At 41.8% G+C, this 21,143-nt stretch overlaps 1 protein-coding gene across 5 annotated transcripts in view; it reads right to left on the reverse strand.

Annotated features, from left to right (window-relative positions):
- Nucleotides 1-15,891, reverse strand: part of mib2 (MIB E3 ubiquitin protein ligase 2) — a 213,711-nt gene extending 197,820 nt beyond the window's left edge. For 2 of the 5 annotated variants that reach the window (XM_043676268.2, XM_043676266.2), the window contains exon 1: nucleotides 15,769-15,859. The gene's annotated coding sequence lies outside the window, so the exon portion shown is untranslated. Of the gene's footprint in view, nucleotides 1-15,768 lie in introns of all 5 variants that reach the window. The other 3 variants (XM_087980241.1, XM_087980242.1, XM_087980239.1) reach the window with 2 other exon arrangements.
- Between the last annotated feature and the right edge of the window lie 5,252 nt (nucleotides 15,892-21,143).

Below are 21,143 nucleotides of genomic sequence, written 5' to 3' on the forward strand. Positions count from 1 at the left end.
ACCACACAGCAAGGTTGCTGATTGAGGAGTGGCAAGGCTCCAGAAAGGGCATGTCAGTGAAGTGGAGGACACATCAGGATCGCAAGGGGCAGTAAAGGCCTACTATGGGAGGCAGAGGGACCAGCACTCTATAACTCAGAGTTAGAGGGCTAAGCAAGTGCCCAAAACTGCTGCCGGAGATTGAATCCGATGAGGACACCTTTCGTTTTTTTCAGGGCCTGACCAGTTTTAGATTAACTTCCAGCATTTGCAAACTAAGTACTAGGAAGTGGTAGAGGCAGGTACAATTTCAACATTTAAAAGACATTTGGACACATACATGGATAGGAAAGGTTTCGAAGGATAAGCGCCAAATTCAGGTGAGTGGGACTCATTTAGTTTGGGAATCCTGGTAAGCCTGGATAAGTTAGACCAAAGGGTCTGTATACATGCTGTATGACTATGAAGTGAAGGCAGTTGGGCAAAATGACACAACTTTAATAAAACATACATGATCCTCGACTTTGGAGAGTTAGTACAAAAACAAAGGAGTTATATTAAATCTTTGTAAAATTAGTAGCTAGGCCTCAGCTGCAGTATAGTGACCAATATTGAAATTTCACTTTAGCAAGAATATCAAGGATTTGGAAAGGCTGAAGAGATTAACCAGGATGTTACTATTGATGGAGGAGGACTGGGGAGGCACTCTTCTTGGGAGTGCTTAAGGAAATCACATTGAGCATCTCAATTATGAAGAATTTGAATACAGTGAATAAAGAAAAATGGTTTCTTCCCAGATGTAAATCAATAACCAAGAACACAATTAAACTAACTCAGATGATAAATAGCCTCCAGCTGTACTACTCTGAAAAAACGTGATTACATCAGATCCTGAATAAGAATTTCTTTTCATGTAGTGAATTGTGCTGCTTGAAAGGGAGGTGGAAGCAACTTTTAATAGTAAGTCTCAATAAATATTTTAGTGAGTCCCAGTTGCATTGACTGCATAAATAAAACCAAAGACATAAGATAGAGGGAGACAGTTTCGGAGAAGCAGCTAGGAATGAAAGATTTGCATGCCTTATAAAGGGACTGGTGTCACTGCAAAGGAATTGGAGTGATCGACGAGAATAAATGGCGGACTACATACAAACAAGTCACAAACTTCAAAATGCAAAGAAAAAAAAGATCAAGTTAAAAGTAGTTTCATTGAAAAATTAGAGATATGCAAAGATGGAGTTATTCTTTACAGACAACACAAAAACATTAATGGCAATAATGCAAACGGAACTAAATCTATTGAAAAAGTAAAAGAGTCAAGATGAGAACCAAAATTGACAATAAGCAAAGAAAACAAGTTAAAGGGCTAAGTACAAATAGTGGAGCCTCTCAGAAAACATGATCTACTGAAATTAGAACTCCTACAGAAACACTAAGTCAGAATACTCGGAATAGGAAAATTAAAGAAATGCAGAATGCATTGACAAAATGACAAGATATAATGCCATGACAAATCCTGTGGATTTTCATCCACCTCCAACACAACTTTCCCTGTACCTTTCTCTAATCACCAGCACTTCATTTTAATCCACAGCACATTTCAAATTGCATCTCTCAACCTGCCTAAAATGAAGGAATTTTCCAGTTGCTTATTCCAAAGTCTTGCTTGCCCTGTCAGGACATGCTCTCCTTGTTAGCAATTCAATCAGAGCTCAGATTTCAAGCAGCAGCCAGATTTGCAGTATTGGGTAAAAACAATGACTGCAGATGCTGGAAACCAGATTCTGGATTAAAAGTGCTGGAAAAGCACAGCAGTTCAGATCACATCAGAGGAGCAGTAAAATCGACGTTTCAGGCAAAAGCCCTTCACCAGGAATACAATATTTGCAGTATTACCTGGAAGCATCCTTTACTGTTTGCTAGCTGAGAGATGCAAAGTACAGACATTTTAAAACAAATATTGCCCATTTAAAGTGAAGTTTTAGCCTGGGGAAACAAAACAGGTACTGCAAGAAAAATCTCTTGGAATTGGCTGAGATTTTAGCCCTCTTCTGGTCAAGGTGTTGTTTTCCTTGCAAAGGAGAAGATTAAGGAGATTAGATTGAAGATTCTGGTCAGAATAGATAGGGAGAAACCATTTCTGTTGATGAAATGATTGAGAACAAAAGGGTACCCATTTAAAATTACTGGCAAAAACAGCACTGGGAATGTGAAGACCAACCATAGGACATAGGAGCAGAATTAGGACATTCAGCCCATTGAATCTGCTTCACCATTCCATCATGGCTGATACGTTTCTCACGCCCATTCTCCTACCTTCTGCCCATAACCCTTGATCCCCTTACCAATCAAGAATCCATTTATTTCTATCTTAAATACACTCAATGACTTGGTCTCCAGACCCTTCTGCAGAAATGTGTTCAACTGATTAATCACTTTCTGGCTGAAGAAATTGTTCCCCATTTCAATTCTAAAAGGATCATTCCTTTGAGAATGTATATGGGTATAAGCAGGTAGGGAAAGAGTTAAGTTCTGAGTTTTGTGAAACAAGAGATTCAGCTGAGCATGACTCAGACCAGGTAAGAACTTGCAGTTAACAATGGGGTGCTGGAGGCAAGGGTAATGAGTTAACAAGGTGGAAAAGCATTCATTATGTCGAGCCATTTAACAATATTGGAAGCATTCTGTATGTAAGGTCAGTTTAACAAGGTGAAAAGTATTCATTATGGGAAGCCAGTTAAGATTGAAAACATTCATTGTGTAACAGTAGATGGCTTAAAAATGAAAGCAAATTACTGCGGATGCTGGAATCTGAAACCAAAAGAGAAAATGCTGGAAAATCTCAGCAGGTCTGGCAGCATCTGTAAGGAGAGAAAAGAGCTGACATTTCTAGTCTAACTGACCCTTTGTCAAAGCTAAAAAAGAAGGGAGAAATAGGGAGGTATTTATACTAGGCTGAGAGAAGGGTAATGGGTTAACAAGGTGGAAAAGCATTCATTATGTCGAGCCATTTAACAATATTGGAAGCATTCTGTACGTAAGATCAGCTTAACAAGGTGAAAAGTATTCATTATGGGAAGCCAGTTAAGGTTGAGAACCTTAACTCAGCCTAGTATAAATACCTCCCTATTTCTCTCTTTTTTTTAGCTTTGACAAAGGGTCAGTTAGACTTGAAATGTCAGCTCTTTTCTCTCCTTACAGATGCTGCTGAGATTTTCCAGCATTTTCTCTTTTAGTAGTAGATGGCTTAATCTTTGCTACTGATACTTGCTGATTGTATCAGTCACCCAATATGTAGGTTTCCTTATCTGGATGCTCCTCTCTGTAAAATGACTACATAATTCATTAAGAAAACTGTTGTTCAAGAGACAAGACTGAGAACTCATGTCTCTGTGCAAATGGGCGATCATTCTCTCTCCCTCCAGGGCCCGGAATAAAGATGAAGGAAGTAAAACTATACTGTGTCTTTGAGCGTTTTGCTTCGACTGAGGGGGGAGGGAAAAAATGGGACGACACCTTCACTCCGAGGTTGTGCCCTCAGGTGCTAGCCTCTCCTACTAAAAGAAATATCTTCGCCATGTCCCCTCTATCCAAGCCTCTTAATATTCTTTAAGTTTCAACCAGATCTCCCCCTTCATCCTTCTGTATCCATAGAGTACAAATTCAGAATCCTCAACTGCTCCTCACATGACAAGCCCTTCACTTCCAGGATCATTGTAAACCTCCTTTGGACACTCTCTAAGACCAGTGCATGCTCCTTAGATACAGGGCCCAAAACTGCTCACAACATTGCAGATGCAGTCTGACCAGAAACTTATACAGCCTCAGCAGTTCATCTCTACTTTTGTATTCTAGCCCTCTTGAAATTAATGCTAACGTTTCATTTGCCTTCCTAACTAATAAATGAACCATAAGACAGTCCTGAAGTAGAATTCCCAAACCCCTTTGTGTTTCAGATTTTGAAGCCTTTCTCCATTTAGAAAATAGGAAGTATAGAGTTGTAGACTATCAAAGTGTATAACCTCACACTCTCCCACATGGTGTTCCATCTACCACTTCTTTGCCCACTCTCATAGCCTGTTCAAGTCCTCCTGCAGCCTCCCTGCTTCCTCAACATTACCTGGCCCTCCACCTACCTTTATGGCAACTGCAAGCTTAGTAACAAAAAAAGTGTTCAGTTCCTTCATTCAGATCATTAATGTATAATGAGAATACTTGTGATCCCAACACATATCCCTGCAGAATTCCACTAGTCATCGGCTGCTATCTGAAAAATATCTCATTATCCCCACTCTCTACCATTCAGCCAATCCTTCATCCGTGCCAAAACCTTGCTTTTTGTTTCCCCTCAACAAAATGATCAGAATCAGGAATACGCTGCCTGAGAGCATGTTAGAGGAAAATTCAATCATAACTTTCAGAAGAACACAATAATTAAATGAAAAGAAAATGAATCAAAAAGCTGAGAAAAAGAGATTGGGAAGGGGGGGGGGGTAGTCAAACTGGCTGAGTTTCTCTTGTATAAAGTCAGCATGGACACAATGGACTTATTAGCCTCTACCAGTGCCATACAAGCCCATTAAAGCTTATGGCAAAGTTTAATTAAAGGCAACGGGCAGTGCCAAACGTGAGAGAAAACGTGTGCACAGGCATCCCCATCGATAAATAAAACACTGAAAAACAACTTTCAATTCAAACTGGTTTAGATAGTTTTCTGCTTGAATGTCCTGATTTTTGACAAATTTTAATCAGACAAATCAATTTAAGAGGAAATGATCACAAATATTATTGAACCCTGTCGACCAATATTAGAAAATCCCATCAACTCAATTGGCTTCTGCCCCAACCAAAATGAAACAGGCTCTTCCTTTCAACATCCCAAGAATCCAGGGGTACAAATAAACATTCCAATTTCATTCCTTCAAATTCTGCAACCTCCTTCCCCAGTGCTGCCAAACCAAGCAAATCAATCACCCTATACCTCCTCCCCTTTCTCATTCACCTTTCAGTGTTCCTGCTCAAACTGTGCGAAGATTTCACTTCCCTCCACGCCTACTAACAAAGGCCTGGTGCCACTCTCAGGATGACTCAGAAAACAGCTTCACTTCCTGAAACAGAAACTGTATTTTTAGCAAAGATACAGATAATATATCAATAAACAAAGTAGATTTATGGCTCAGAAGGAGGCCATTCATCACTGATGGCCAAGAAAGATCTATCCAGCCTAATTCAAATCTTCCATTTCTTTGGCAATATGATAAAGGTTGCATGCAACATTCCCGTTTTCCTCATCTAAGAGTCAAAAGAAGCACAGTGGTAGTGTCACTACATCTAGTCCTGAAGGCTTGGGTGCAAGACCCACCAGCTCCAGGTTGTTTCAAAATATCTACAGGTCATTCTCTATAACACCCATTTCGTTAGCGTGAATTGGCTATAACATAATTGACGAACTATGGACATTATGTGGATAATGCAAACTTTTTACTGAACGGGTATAGCAATGTTCTACAGCAATCTTCTACAATGTGATTTTCCATAGTGGTTTTCCATAGCGGTTTTCCATAGCGTGGTCTTCTATAACACTAGGATACACAGGAACACAACTGTTGCATGGTAGCAGAACAATCTATACAGTAGCAAAAGTTAAAGGGGATAAAGCTACCCAGGTCTGATTAGTTTCTCGTCCTTTGACAATGCAGTCAATCAATGCAAGTAGAACAGAGGGGTTTACCAGCAAGACCTACTCTAAATTGATTTCCTTCAACTAGGTTCGAACAATCCTCATAACTTAGACACCTCACAACTTATCAACTTGGACATCTTCACCACTGGGAGAATCTGACCACATCTTCCATTATAAAATAGAATGATGACCACACAGAAAGAGACCATTCTAAACATTAATTGCAATTTATATCCCAAAGTGCTGAGACAAAAACACTGGAAAATCAACTAGTAAACTCTGCAAAATAATGTTTGCTCTTGAACACATGGTTTTAATGATGATATTGGAATCCATCTTAATTTATTCAATTATTAATAGTGTAGTGTTATAGAAAGTATGCATTACTTTAATAGTTAAGCTTACTGTTAAATTCTGCACATTACATTTGACATTCAAATGACCCAAACACACACCAGGTTATGAACTGTTGGAAGTAAATCCCAGGACATTTATGGGATTCTAATGATGTCCATAACCTACTCAAAAATCTCTTATAAAAGCTGATGGATAGCATAGCTTCAAGTTGAGGGGTGATCGATAAAGGACAGATGTCAGAGGTAGTTTCTTTACTCAGAATAGTAGGGATGTGGAACACACTGCCTGCAACAGTAGTAGACTTGCCAACTTTACGGATGTTTAAATGGTCATTGGCTAGGCACATGAGCAAGAATAGAATAGTGTAGGTTAGATGGGCTTCAGATTGATTTCACAGGGCAGCACAACATCGTGGGCCGAAGGACCTGTACTGCGCTGTAATGTTCTATGTTCTAATTGCAAGATATTTTGAAAGCCTCAATTAACTTGTGACCCTATTAGACTTTCTTCTACCAAATAATTATGAACAAAACTATCAACATAAAACATGATGCAAATGTACTTAAGCTTTTTAGAGCTAAGTTACAAATTAACAAAAATGACAACAGAAACAAGAGCAGAACTTGACAGCACCACAGACAGGCAGGTTAAATTCCCCGAGGTGACCTTCCCACTGCCCTCCCACATCTTCACCCTGTCTGCAATTCTGTTGGGTAGAGTCCGAGGGGTGGGGGGTCGTCCTTTTCCCAAATCAGATCCTATCGATCACTTAGGTACTGCTTCTTAGAAAGCTCTGCCATCTGAACATTCCTGCCCATATTCTTTATCAGTTAGTTAATAGTTAGAACAACAAACGTTTGTCTAAAAAAAAAGCAAACATTATGCATTGAGGTCATGAATGTTACATTAGATTTTTAACCATTTTAGAGCACTGAGCAAACAAATGGATTTGCATCTTCCTTTCTGATTTATTTAACTTTTGATCTCTGATGCAGCTTTATAACTGCTATCATTGACTCAATTGCTCCTCAAAACTCTGACATTGTAGTATTCTAAATATGTATTAATTGAATAATGTACCATCTTGGAACTATATCATTCTTCCTTCACTCGAGCCAGGTCAAAATCCCTGAGCTCCTTTCCCAACAGCACTACCTACTCTACACGGATTACAATAGTTCAAGATGGTAGTTCATTATCACCTTCTCAAGGACTGTTGTTGCTCATCCCCAAGTGCTGGCTGAGCCAATAATGCCCACATCTAATTAACAAATATAAACAAATACATACTACTTAAAGTACATTTTACATTTGAAGCACCCAAATTATAAATGACTGTATATTAATATCTGCTACACAATAATAAGTGAGAAATAATTTTGCCTCGAGTTAACCTTCTGTTGATAAGTGCATTATGTTCCTTTACGGTTTAACAACATCGTCACAAATGTGTGCAGATACTCATTACTCAATGTTTAGCAGTTTTTAAAAAAATTATTCTTCAAAAGAAAGGAAGACAATTATTATGTGATTTTAAACAGATTAAATTTATTTGTAAAATCACAAACAACAATCTCTTTGTAATGGTTTGTCCAAACAGACAGCATTGTCTCCCTTGCCACGGACATAAAACTGAAAAAAGATCATATCTTCTCCCTCCCCTTCCGAGACCTCTCCATTTCTATCTCGGACAACCGACTCAACACGGACGTTTACTATAAACCGACTGACTCCCACAGCTACCGAGATTACACCTCCTCCCACCCTGCCCCCTGTAAAAACGCCATCCCATATTCCCAATTCCTTCACCTTCACCGCATCTGCTCCCAGGAGGACCAACCCAGATGGCCTCCTTCTTCAAAGACCACAATTTCCCCTCAGACGTGGTTAACGATGCTCTCCACCGCATCTCCTCCAGTTCCCGCTCCTCCGCCCTTGAACCCCATCCCTCCAGTCGCCACCAGGACAGAACCCCACTAGTCCTCACCTACCACCCCACCAACCTCCAGATACATTGGATCATCCTTCGTCATTTCCGCCACCTCCAAACAGACCCCACCACCAAGGATATATTTCCCTCCCCACCCCTATCAGTGTTCCGGAAAGACCAGTCCCTCTGCGACTCCCTCGTCAGATCCACACCTACCACCAACCCAACCTCCACTCCCGGCACCTTCCACTGCAACCGCAAGAAATGCAAAACTTGCGCCCACACGTCCCCCCTCACTTCCCTCCAAGGCCCTTCCATATCCGTCAGAAATTCACCTACACCTCCACACACATCATTTACTGCATCCGCTGCACCCGATGTGGCCTCCTGTACATTGGGGAGACAGGCCGCCTACTTGCGGAATGTTTCAAAGAACACCTCTGGGACACCCAACCCAACCGCCCTGTAGCTGAACACTTTAACTCCCCCTCCCACTCCCACTCCGCCAAGGACATGCAAGTCCTTGGCTTCCTCCATCGCCAGACCATGGCAATATGACGCCTGGAGGAAGAGCACCTCATCTTCCACCTAGGAATCCTCCAACCACGAGGGATGAATGCAGATTTCTCCAGCTTTCTCATTTCCCCTCCCCCCACCTTTTCTCAGTCCCAGCACTCAGACTCAGCACCGCCCTCTTGACCTGCAATCTTCTTTCCGACCTCTCCGCCCCCACCCCCACTCCGGCCTATTACCCTCACCTTAACCTCCTTCCACCTAACGTATTCCCAATGCCCCCCCACCCCTCAAGTCTCTCCTCTCTACCTTTAATCTTAGCCTGCTTGGCACACCCTCCTCATTCCTGAAGAAGGGCTTATGCCCAAAACATCAATCCTCCTGCTCCTTGGATGCTGCCTGACCCGCTGCGCTTTTCCAGTAACACATTTTTAAGCTCTGATCTCCAGCATCTGCAGTCCTCACTTTCTCCTAAAAGATCATATCTTACAAGCAACTGATTTCGGATCAACCATTTGACACCCACTAGCAAAGCTGAAAACTTAGCATGCGCATTTCACCACACATCACTCATTTTCTTTCTCATTAAAATCTTCCAACCTACAGTTTCCATCTGTTACTCTTCTCATTCCTCACCTCTTCACGAGTTTCTTTCCCATTATAATTTACAGGATCTCCACCATTTGAAGTTCAGCGGAAAGGCTAACACTAAATGAATGCACTACTACTGCATTACCTGGGCAGGTGAGGACATTTCATGAATGTCAATTAAGCATTAGCATGCTGGCTTCAGTTTTACAATATAAGTTGATCCACTGGTGACCAGGTAAAATGCAAATACCATCTCATGCAGATTTTTAAAAACTGCACCAGAGATATTGAAATGTGCTTACAAAATGTGCTTTCTAACTTTCTCAGAGAGAGTATTAATCTTTTCCATTGTTAATGCTCGTTTTTAAATTGAACTTAAAGGAATTAACTCCAATGGTTTCTGGGATTTGAAGTGTAAATAGCCTGTGTTAAGTAATGCAGATTTGATGCATAGGAAATATTCTTAAATTTCACTCAATTATCTTTGGAGGGAGGGGTCAGTTGGAACCATTGCAGGACTTTTTCTTGGAATACAAAGAAAGTTGGGTTGAATCCACAGCACAATGATCTTACTTAATATCTGGAAGAAATTATTACAGAGGAGAGGCATGATGTTTATTTATGCCATGCAACAAGTTTGAAATCTCTGTTGGACTATGAAGGAAGGGATTTCATAACAAAAACGGAGAAGGGATTCTTTCAAAAGAAAGCAGGCGATTAAAATAGGGGGACAAGCTAACATGGGTCCTCCAAGCACAATCAATGCCAGGCTTGTGCAGAAACCTCAGTGTGTTGCAGCTCTTCCAAACTATAAAATGTAACTGTGGGATAGTGAAGTAGGATCCAAGTGTAAGCACAAAATGTGAAAGATTACAGAACAATATCTAAGATCTATAAATATTTTAATACTTTTAAACATAAAATAATTGATATAAATGTATAATAATTAATCTGATTTTTAATGATGTAACTACCTCATAATAATATTCATTGTCATTTAAAAGTAATTCCCTGTATTTTTCAAAACAAAAGTTTCAATTTCTTAATTTCCACCTCAACGCCTGACACGAACATACAGATAGACAAAAGGAGTGATTATCCATCCTCTGCTTTTGTTCATTATGAACAATTTTCATTTTCAGAAAACAGAATTCCATAATCATCCATATTTTTCCATAAATGCACTCTTATTCATCTCAGAACCTCCTAAGTATTGCAACCGGACTTTATGATTGTAGGAGGACAAGCCTGATTAAGCTTCCCTGCATCATTGCAGATGTACAGTACACTGTGGTACAAGGAATAATGTCCTATGAATGTCTAAATGTTTACTAACAGCCATTTGGTGGAACAGAAGTTATGCACTGTTGAAAAAAAATTAAAAGATTTGTCAAAGCTTTTCACCTTACACTAGTCAAGAAAATGCTCAAGGAATTGCAGTGTAAAATTAAACTGCAAAGTTGGCCAGTTAATTGTCAATCATCTAACTGATTCAGTCTCCACAGTCACACATCTATAAATCAGAGACCTCTGCCAAACAAATTGAACTCTCCTCCTATACAGCACGAATGTGTTTCTTCCCTTATATTGGTATTTCTTGCAAATTGCTCTGGGAAGTGCAAAACAAAAAGTTTAACAAAATCTGCCTTTTTTCAGCAATACAGAAATGTTTGTTCTGGTACTTACCACCAGTAATGCCAAAGAAAAACCAGCTATTAAACGTTGAAGTGATTTATGATTGAGTAAAATAAAGACTTTGAAATGGTTCAAATCACCCAGCTGATAAGACATCATTAATTTTACATTTCTTCAGTTGTCTGCCCACAATAAAGCTCCAACTCTCAGAACACAGTTCCAAATCCTATTCCAACCACAGCAGGAATCAAACAGTGTTATTGATCCCAATCTGATCCAAGACAGCCATCTAAGTCAACCAGTTAGTCGCCCCCATCTCAAAGTGTCCAAGTTGCTATGGTAACTTGTACTTTTTTATGCAAGCTGCTGCCCAGAGCTAGGTCTAGTAATGGCAGAGGGTTCAATTTTCTTTTCATCACATGATTGACCAGGAATCTCGATGGCTTTTGCTGGCTGCTATTGGTATATGCTGGAAGTATTTAGAAGTTGATGCACAACTTATTGGCCCTGTTACAACTATGCTTTCCTTGGCCATCAAATCCTGAAATGGAACTTGATCCCAGAGCTTCTGGATCAGAGGCACTTACCCACTGCATCACAAGGCCTCCTGAGGTAAAACTTACATTAGCATGGCATTGAACACTACATCAAAATTCCCAACACAAAAATAAGCAAACTTGTAGTGCCAAAGTGTCAACTCTGACCACATTGACCAATAACTTATGAGCAAATACACCAAAATTGAACACCAGAGTGAAAACCTCACAAACTTACAAATTAATGGCAGCAGAAAGCCATTTACCCCTATGAGCCATCTCCACCATCAAAGAAGATCATGCTGATCTGATTCTGGAGACAATTTCAGATTCCCACCTATTCCAATCATGACAGAATTTTATGAATCAAAAATCTCCCAGTATTTTAAAAAGTATTGACTTAATGACCCAGTCTCCACCAGTTTCTGAGGAAGTGTGTTTCAAAAAGTCCGAGGGGGAAAATTCCAGAAGACCTCTTTGTAAATTGTCCTTTGTTCTCGTCCTTCCAAGGGGGAACATCCTTTCAACATCTATAACTGTAAATATATATAACTACTTAGAATGTTCCGTTTAATTGAGAGTTATGAAAATGCAAGGAAACCATATCTCGTGTTGAATGGGCTGGTGATGAAATTCTAAGTCCAATTTGTAAAGTCAAACTTTGCCAAACATGATTTTAACAATGACCTCTAATAGGTTATGCTGTACAAGCATACTGATTCCAATCTAGGAATTCAGAATTATTTTAAGAGTTGTATGACACATACAGATTAAATTACGAGGTAAAGTGATTGGCAAGAGCACAAATATTCAAACTGCCTCCTTCTGCAGTGTATCATTCTATGATTTTATAATATTGTTCCAATGAAAGATTCAGGCCAGTAAATTAAAAACGTGCACCATTACAATCTGTCATGTCCCACATTACTACTATCTCAATGACAGATAGCAAGTTTCGATCAAACAGACATGTCATTTTTCATTTGCAGCATAAAGTCACAGTTCCCAGACCCAAAGGAATTTGGTTTTATAAAGCTATTGATGCTCTGTCTGATGTCTTCTCATCAGGATAATTGCAACGATTGGATTGATCAACTGGTCAACATAAACATATCAACATTTAACACATAAAACCCATTCACCCTATAATGTTTAATGAAGAGCACGTAAATAGAAAATAAAATCTATCATTCTAGTCAGCCTTTGTGAAAGATGCCTGTGGCATTTGACACTCAGGAATGTTCAACACAAGCAACAGAACTAGTTTTGTCACAACAGTCAGTGAGATGGAGCCAGACTGATTAGCAATTCTATTCAATGTCTATTGTATATAAAAAGAGAGGACCAGCCTCTCTTAAAATATTTTTATTTTAAGATTATGTTAAAGCAGAGAGATCTCGTTTTAGCAAATTGCATGCAAAACAGAACTGGCCTAAATAATTTTGCCTGGAGTCCATGCAATATTTAAAAACCATTACTTATCCAAACAGTCCTCCTTGTCCCACACTTAACCATGTCAGATATGGAGTTCATATGGGTTTGTACTAAAAATAAAACAAAATGACCTAAATGGGAAAAGCCGAGTTTGGCACATCTTTTGTTTATTCCTGTATCATTACTTCCTCTGGCTCTGGAGGGTTCGTTCTTCTCACAATCTGTCCTGCCTTTCATCCTGTCACAGATCTTCCTTTTGTTCTTTTCCCAAGCACCTTTTACTCAAAATCCTATTACACTGTCATTTCCCAGTTGAGAAAAGTTCTCAGACCTGAAATATGAAACTCAGCTTCTCTTTCCACAGATGTTGCCACAACTTACATTTCCAGTATTTTGTGTTTTCCTCATAGCAAAATATAGATTTGCTATTCTGAGAGTAGCCTGGCAACAGGAAACCAACCAATGAGCTGATCATAAAATTGTTTCACTTCTGCCGAGAGAGTGGATATTCTGTTCACGATGCTGAATCACTGATGATGATATGAGGCACGCTAGTGGTAACATTTCCTCAGACTCCAACCTTTTGGGAAGGTGACTGGAAATGTGACGTAACAAACAGAAAATGGTGACAAACAAGTGAGAATCTGCAACATTCTGATTAATATTCTCCTCAGTTACTTCATTTAAGTTACATGAGAATTTATTTTTAGTACCAAATTCTCTCTTTGCTGTTACTTCCATTGCTTAATTAAAATTGTTCATTAATTTTAGTACAATTAACAGCTTTGAATTAAAGTAAAATACAGGTCAAAACATGGGGCTCATTTTCACTTTTCTAACTGTTCACCGACCTTTCTCATTATTTTCTAATTTATTTCCGTTCCCACACAAAAACAAATCCATGAAATGTTTCTCTTTTCAATAAGCTGTGCAGAGTTGAAAAGGGCCAGTTTGTTTCTGAAGGAACATAATTTCCTTAGAAGGTTAGAGATCTTCTGAAACAGCATATTTATCGAAACTTTTCAAACTTCTAAAAAATTGCATATGTATCAAAGTTTAACTTTAGATATTGTCCCTTATTTAGTCACATTTTTAAAAAATGGAACAGACCAGTTAAATTCAAAATCATCATTCAAAAACGCCAGGATTGCTAATTAAAGCTAATAATTTTTAAACATCAAAATTTGGAGTTTGTTGCTCTAAGCAGGGACTCTGATCAGACAGACAAAAAGTGAAAGTTGGAGATCTAAAAGAAACTTATAAAACATAGATGTTACCAGAAAAGCAAAACTACATTTAAAAAAAAATCATTTTCAGCTAAAGAAAGATTTAGCCAATGTGTTGTTGGAAAAGCACAGCAGGTCAGGCAGCATCCAAGGAACAGGAGAATCGACGTTTCGGGCATAAGCTCTTCTTATGCCCAAAACGTCGATTCTCCTGTTCCGTGGATGCTGCCTGACCTGCTGTGCTTTTCCAGCAACACATTTTCAGCTCTGATCTCCAGCATCTGCAGCCCTCACTTTCTCTTGAATCTTTCTTTAGCTCACTATCTTAGCCTGATAAGATATTCAAAATGAACAGTGTTTTGGAGAGTCTGGTCCAGAACATTACTTTCTTTGCAGGACATGCCACGAAATTGGGAAAAAGGAAACAGTCATTACATTGCTATCACTGGCAGGACGACGTAATACCACGCTGCTTTCAAGGCCGGGTTTCTGAACTCTGCAAAGTCATGACTGAACATGTTGCTTTTAGACATCAAATTCATCAATATACAATTCAATTTATCACCAACTTGGATGAGAAGATAGACAGCCCAGTAAGCACAATACACTGTACACCAATTATTTTGCAGCGTCATTTCACACTAAAACACCAAGTGTTTGCATCTTTCCAAAGTCATTAACCTTTTGTTAAATCAATTGTTCAACTAGTTTCAAGCACACATTACAACACACATACCAATGAGACAAAAAAGGTGGGGTGGGGTGGGGAGGGTGGGGTGGGGTGGGGAGGGTGGGGTGGGGTGGGGAGGGAAGGGGAGGGTGGGGGGGGAAGGGGAGGGTGGGGGGGGTGGGGGGGAAGGGGAGGGTGGGGGGGGTGGGGGAGGTGGGGGGGGTGGGGGGGGATGGGAGGGTGGGGGGGGTGGGGGAGGTGGGGGGGGTGGGGGGGGATGGGAGGGTGGGGGAGGTGGGTGGGGATGGGAGGTTGGGGGGGGTGGGGGAGGTGGGGGAGGTGGGGGGAGGTGGGGGAGGTGGGGGGGTGGGGGAGGTGGGTGGGGATTGGGGGGGTGGGGGAGGTTGGGGATTGGGGGGGTGGGGGAGGGTGGGGATTGGGGGGGTGGGGGAGGGTGGGGATTGGGGGGGTGGGGGAGGGGATGGATGGGGGGGTGGGGGTGGTGATGGATGGGGGTGGGTGGGGGTGGTGATGGATGGGGGTGGGTGGGGGTGGTGATGGATGGGGGTGGGTGGGGGAGGGGATGGATGGGGGGGTGGGGAATGGATGAGTGGGGTGGGGAATGGATGAGTGGGGTGGGGGATGGATGGTGGGGTGGGGGATGGATGGGGGGGGTGGGGGATGGATGGGGGGGCTGGGGGATGGATGGGGGGGGGTGGGGGATGGATGGGGGGGTGGGGGATGGATGGGGGGGGTGGGGGATGGATGGTGGGGGTGGGGGATGGATGGTGGGGGTGGGGGATGGATGGGGGGGTGGGAGATGGATGGGGGGGGTGGGGGATGGATGGGGGGGGTGGGGGATGGATGGAGGGGGTGGGGGATGGATGGGGGGGGTGGGGGATGGATGGGGGGGGTGGGGGATGGATGGGGGGGGGTGGGGGATGGATGGGGGGGGGTGGGGGATGGATGGGGGGGGTGGGGGATGGATGGGGGTGGGGGATGGATGGGGGGGGGGGATGGATGGGGGGGGGTGGGGGATGGATGGGGGGGGTGGGGGATGGATGGGGGGGTGGAAGGGGGATGGATGGGGGGGGGGGGAGGGGGTTGTGGGCCTGTACCTCCCTTCGGCGAGTATCCGCTCACTGCTGCCGCCCCCATTTACAAACCAGAAAGAACATGCCGCACGGCGCTAACTGCGACTCCCGGAGACTGACCTGCCATCAGGCCGGCTTCCTCCTTCCCTTCCACCCGGCTCCAAGGAGCCGGCCCCGGGGAACAGCTGCTCGGCGGCAGCGCCTCGCACCTCGCGCCTCCAGATAGAGCGGTTTCAGCTGCGACCAACAGCTCATTAGGACCCCTGTGCGACGCCTGGCGTTTGTCTCTTTCCCGCCTTACTCCATTTTTCTGAATAAAACTGAAGCCTATTTACTTTTTAAAAATGTAGCCAAGTTTTTATTTGTGTCTTCCCGCAATCACATTAATTTGCACAGTCAAATTGTACAATTGTTAAATATTTTGAAAGCTGTGTCACATCCATTATTGAAAGTAAACATGATTTGGAGATACCGGTGTTAGACTGGGGTGTACAAAGTTACAAATCACACTACACCAGGTTCTAGTCCAACAGGTTTAATTTGAAGCACGAGCTTTCGGATCGCCGCTCCTTCATCAAGTGCACTCCACAACCACCAGCATTTGCTTTTAAGAACACCTTCTGCAAATTCCTTTCCAAACCCCGCAGCACCCTGGCTTAGAATTACACCATCATTCCTTCAATTTTACTGGGTCAAGACCTTGGAATTTCCTTCCTAACAGCATTGTGGGTGTTCCCCAGGGATTGTAGTGCTTCAAGAAAGTGGCTCACCACCACTTTCTCAAGGCCAATTTGGATGGTAAATAAATTCTGGCCTAGTAAATGATGTGAATTTATAAGGAATTTCCCTACACCAAGGATAAGGGAGGGAAACATCAACTATAGTTTCCAAGTCTGATTATTTAGTTGTCTTGTTATTTACGTTAGAACAGGAAATGGATGAGCCTTGGATCAGGCACAGCTATGATGTCTCCCACAATCAACTAAAGTACTAACATATCCAGACATACATCACTGTAATGATTATTTCATTAAGATATTAAAGGGCAACTAGTATCTTTAGAAATGTATTATAGCAAAGATCAAAGTGTTCAGCAAAGGAGCTGGGAGAAAAAAATGCTGAGAAAGGTGGTGAGAAATGTAAAAAAATTCTGATTCAAGAAAAATAAGGAAGAAAGGAACAGAATTAGGCCCATAAACACTCACCAACTTGACTTGGAACTATGTTGACATTCCTTCATCATCACAGGGTCATCACTGTGCTGTACATAATTGTATGGACTGCAGCAGCTCACAAAGACAGTTCACCACATTCATGGGCAATTGGAGGTGGATAATATATGCTGGCCTTGGCAGTAATGATGCTCACTATCCTGAAAAAATAAAATATAAATCCTCATGGCTGTGTCTACCTTATTGTAATTTATTTGCTCTTAGAATATGGAACACAGAACAGTGCAGGCTCTTTGGTGCACGATGTTGTGCTGGCCTTTTATCCTACTCTAAGATCAAACTTAATGGGCTGAATGGCCTAATTTCTGCTCTTATGTCTTATGGGTTGTAAGGTGCTGTCTGAGGAGTCTTGGTGAGTTGATGATACATACTGCTGCCACTGTATTTCAGTATTGAAGGGAGTGAAGTTGATTGATGGGATCCCAATCAATCAGGTTACTTTGTCCAGGAAGGCTTCTTGAGTGTTCTTGGAGCAATACATATCTACGCAAGCATGGAGAGCATTCCATCATCCTGCTGATATGCCTTGGGTATGGTGGCTAGACTTCCAGGAGTCAGGTTATGAGATCCTGACCTCAAGATTCCCAGGTTTCTACAAGATCAAGATGGCATAGAATTATTATGGTTATTAGTACTGAAAATCCTCAGTTTATTGAATAGATTTGATTCCCTACAGTGTGGAAACAGGCCCTACGGCCCAACAAGTCCACACCGACCCTCCGAAGAGTAACCCACCCAGACCCATTTACCTCTGACTAATGCACCTAGCACTTTGGGCAATTTAGCATGGCCAATTCACCTGACCTGCACATCTTTGGACTGTGGGAAGAAACCGGACCACCCAGAGGAAACCCACGCAGACACGGGGAGAATGTGTAAACTCCACACAGACACCTAAGGCTGGGAATCGAACCTGGGACACTGGTGCTGTGAGGCAGCAGTGCTAACCACTGAGCCACCGTGCCGCCCACATATTCTAGAGGGTGAATTCATGTGCAATGAAAAATGATGGAGAAGCTAAAATTTTACAACCCAGAAGAAAAATGTTTAGTGGAACATGTAATATAGTGTATGTGTTTCATAACATTTTTGTGCTTATCTAGTTAATTAATATCCTTTATCATGTTTTTTTTAGATTACATTACATTACAGTGTGGAAACAGGCCCTTCGGCCCAACAAGTCCACACCAACCCACCGAAGCACAACCCACCCATACCCCTACATTTACCCCTTACCTAACACTGTGGGCAATTTAGCATGGCCAATTCACCTGACCTGCACATCTTTGTATTGTGGGAGGAAACCGGAGCACCCGGAGGAAACCCACGCAGACACGGGGAGAACGTGCAAACTCCACACAGTCAGTCGCCTGAGGCGAGAATTGAACCCAGGTCTCTGGCGTTGTGAGGCAGCAGTGCTAACCACTGTGTCACCGTGCCGCCCACGTGCCACCGTGCCGCCCACCGTGGTTAAGTGGGGGTAATGCACATTCTACAAAAAATAACTTGTTAGGTTCCAACAAAATAGAACATTTTCTGAGACACAGCCATAGACACACACCACCATCTATGTTAATGTCATTTTCAGTACTGACCATTCCCAATATGACAAATAAAATACTCTTTCATGTGCTTAGACTCAGCAGATCTCATTGAGAGACAGCGAAGACCACTTGTTGAAATTGAAACATTTAAATTCCAGTGAGTGACCCTGTCCCTGACTCCCAAAGACACAGTAGAAGGATTAGTAAACTCTTCAATGATATAAATATCAGTAAAACAAACCCAAATTACTAACTCATAAAATATAAAACAGTGAGACCAGGAATATACATTGAAACAAATGAAATATAAAGCAATTTAATCAGGAAATATCTCTATTCAAAGCATAATAAATCTTTAGAATAATTGAATCACTGATCTAACTGAAGCAACAATTTTGAGATTCATTGAAGTGCAATCAGGCACTATGCTTGGAAACCCAAGCTAGAGTTTGGATAGGTGAACAACTTTTTCTCATTCTGATTTTTCTGTTTTTAGTTCTAAAGCATCAAAGCCAGGTAAAAATTCTGTCCTATAAGTTCAAAATTTTGACTAAAAGCTATATTGTTTCCTATTTGAGATAAATAGAAGTTATTTGAAACTGCATGTTACCTATATTTTAGGATTATTGAAGAACATTTCTCAAATGATATACATTATGGTTCGCACTGCAGCCTCACAGTGCCAGAGACCCAGGTTCAATTCCTGCCTCAGGTGACTGACTGTGTGGAGTTTGCACATTCTCCCCATGTCTGCGTGGGTTTTCTCCGGGTGCTCCGGTTTCCTCCCACAGTCCAAAAATGTGCAGGTTAGGTGAATTGGCTGTGCCCATAGTGTTAGGTGAAGGGATAAATGTGGGAGAATGGGTCTGGGTGGGTTGCGTTTCGGCGGGTCGGTGTGGACTTGTTGGGCCGAAGGGCCTGTTTCCAAACTGTAACTAATCTAAAATAATCTAATCTAATCTAATCTAATCTAAGATAATCTAAGCTTAATGGTCCAGAAGAAGGAACTGAGCACATTGTTGCTAAGTTTGTAGCTACCATAATGACAGGTGGAGGGACAGTTATTTTGAAGAAGTGGGGAGATGCAAAGTAGGAGATTGGGCAAAGAAATGGCTGATGGAATACAATGTGAAAAATTGTGAGGTTATGCACAATGGTAGGAAGAATATTGTCGAAATGGGGAAGGGCTTTGGAAATCTGAAGCACAAAGGTAGTTAGAAATCCAAGTTCAGGATTCTCTTAAGGTTAAAATGCAAGTTCAGCTGGCAGTTAAGCAGGCAGATGCAGTGTTAGTATTCATTTCAAGAGGACTAGAATACAAGAGCAGGGGTGTACTGCTGCCACAGTGTAAAGCTCTGGTCAGACCACATTTGCAATATTCTGAGCAGTTTTGGACACTGTATCTAAAGAAGGATGTGATGGCTTTGGAGGGGGTCTAGAGGGGGTTTACAAGAATGATCTGGAATGAAGGGCTTGTCATATGAGGAGCGGTTGAGGGCTTTGGGTCTGTACTCAGTGGAATTTAGAAGGATGAGGGAGGAGCTAGTTGAAACTTACTGAGAATACTGAGAGCCTGGATAGAGTAGATGTGGAGAAGTTTCAACTCATAGAAGAGACAAGGACCGGAGGGCACAGTCTCAGAGTAAAGGGATGACCCTTTAGAACTGAGATGAGGAGGAATTGCTTCAGTCAGAGGGTGGTTTATCTGTGGAATTTATTGCCACAGATGGCTGTAAAAGTTAAGTCATTGAGTCTTTTTAAGACAGAGATAGATAAGTTCTTGATTCGTAGGGGGATGAAAAGTTATGAGGAGTTTGCAGGAGAACATGTTTAAAAAACATATCAGACTTAATTGAATGGCAGAGCAGACCTGATGGGCAAAACAGTCTAATTCTGCTCCGATATCTTATGGTTTTATGGTCAAAATGATATTTATTTACACCAACATTTTGGCGACAGGGCCCAGTCTTTTAAACTGTGAAAGTGTGGTTACTGTAGCGATAACTTCTATAACTGCCATTATATTCCAACACATTAACATCCAGAATTCCTTTACAATAGCCCAACATGTTTACGTCACTAAATTTTACATGTGCGTATGATACCCATGCATACTATTATACGTGAAGAAATGGAAAATAATTTATTGAATGCATGTTCTTCAAAATAAAGGAACCAAGTGATTTGTTATTGGAGATATACAACTTGTGGAACTAATTTGCTAGCTTCTTGTTATAAAACAAAGAGTCAGGAAACCCTGCCACCCAGTGGCCCTGTTTTGGTACAGCCTCATTTTGTTATCACCTTAAAGTTTGAGATTCTATCCCTCAAAACTCTCAAAGGTTCAACACGTACAAACAAATATACGTCATACATCATGCTGAGAGTGGCACAGTGGTTAGCACTGCTGCCTCACAGCCCCAGGGACTGTGTGGAGTTGCACATTCTCCCTGTGTCTGTGTGGGTTTCTGCTGTTGGCTCTGGTTTCGTTCCACAGTCCAAAGATGTTCAGATCAGGTGGATTGGCCAAGCTAAATTATCCACAGTGTCCAGGGATAAGCAGGCTAGATGGATTACCCATGGTAAATACAGGGTTATGAGGCATAGGGTAAGACTCTTTGGAGGGTTGTTGCAGACTTAATGGGCCAAATGGCCTCTTTCTGCATTGTAGGGATTCTATGATTTCAAATAAATATCTCAGACATTTCAAAGCAGGGAT

This window comes from Chiloscyllium plagiosum, unplaced genomic scaffold (genome assembly GCF_037043375.1).
Source record: "Chiloscyllium plagiosum isolate Xiang-an unplaced genomic scaffold, Cpla_swu_hap1 HiC_scaffold_37, whole genome shotgun sequence".
Classification (NCBI taxonomy): Eukaryota; Metazoa; Chordata; class Chondrichthyes; order Orectolobiformes; family Hemiscylliidae; genus Chiloscyllium; species Chiloscyllium plagiosum.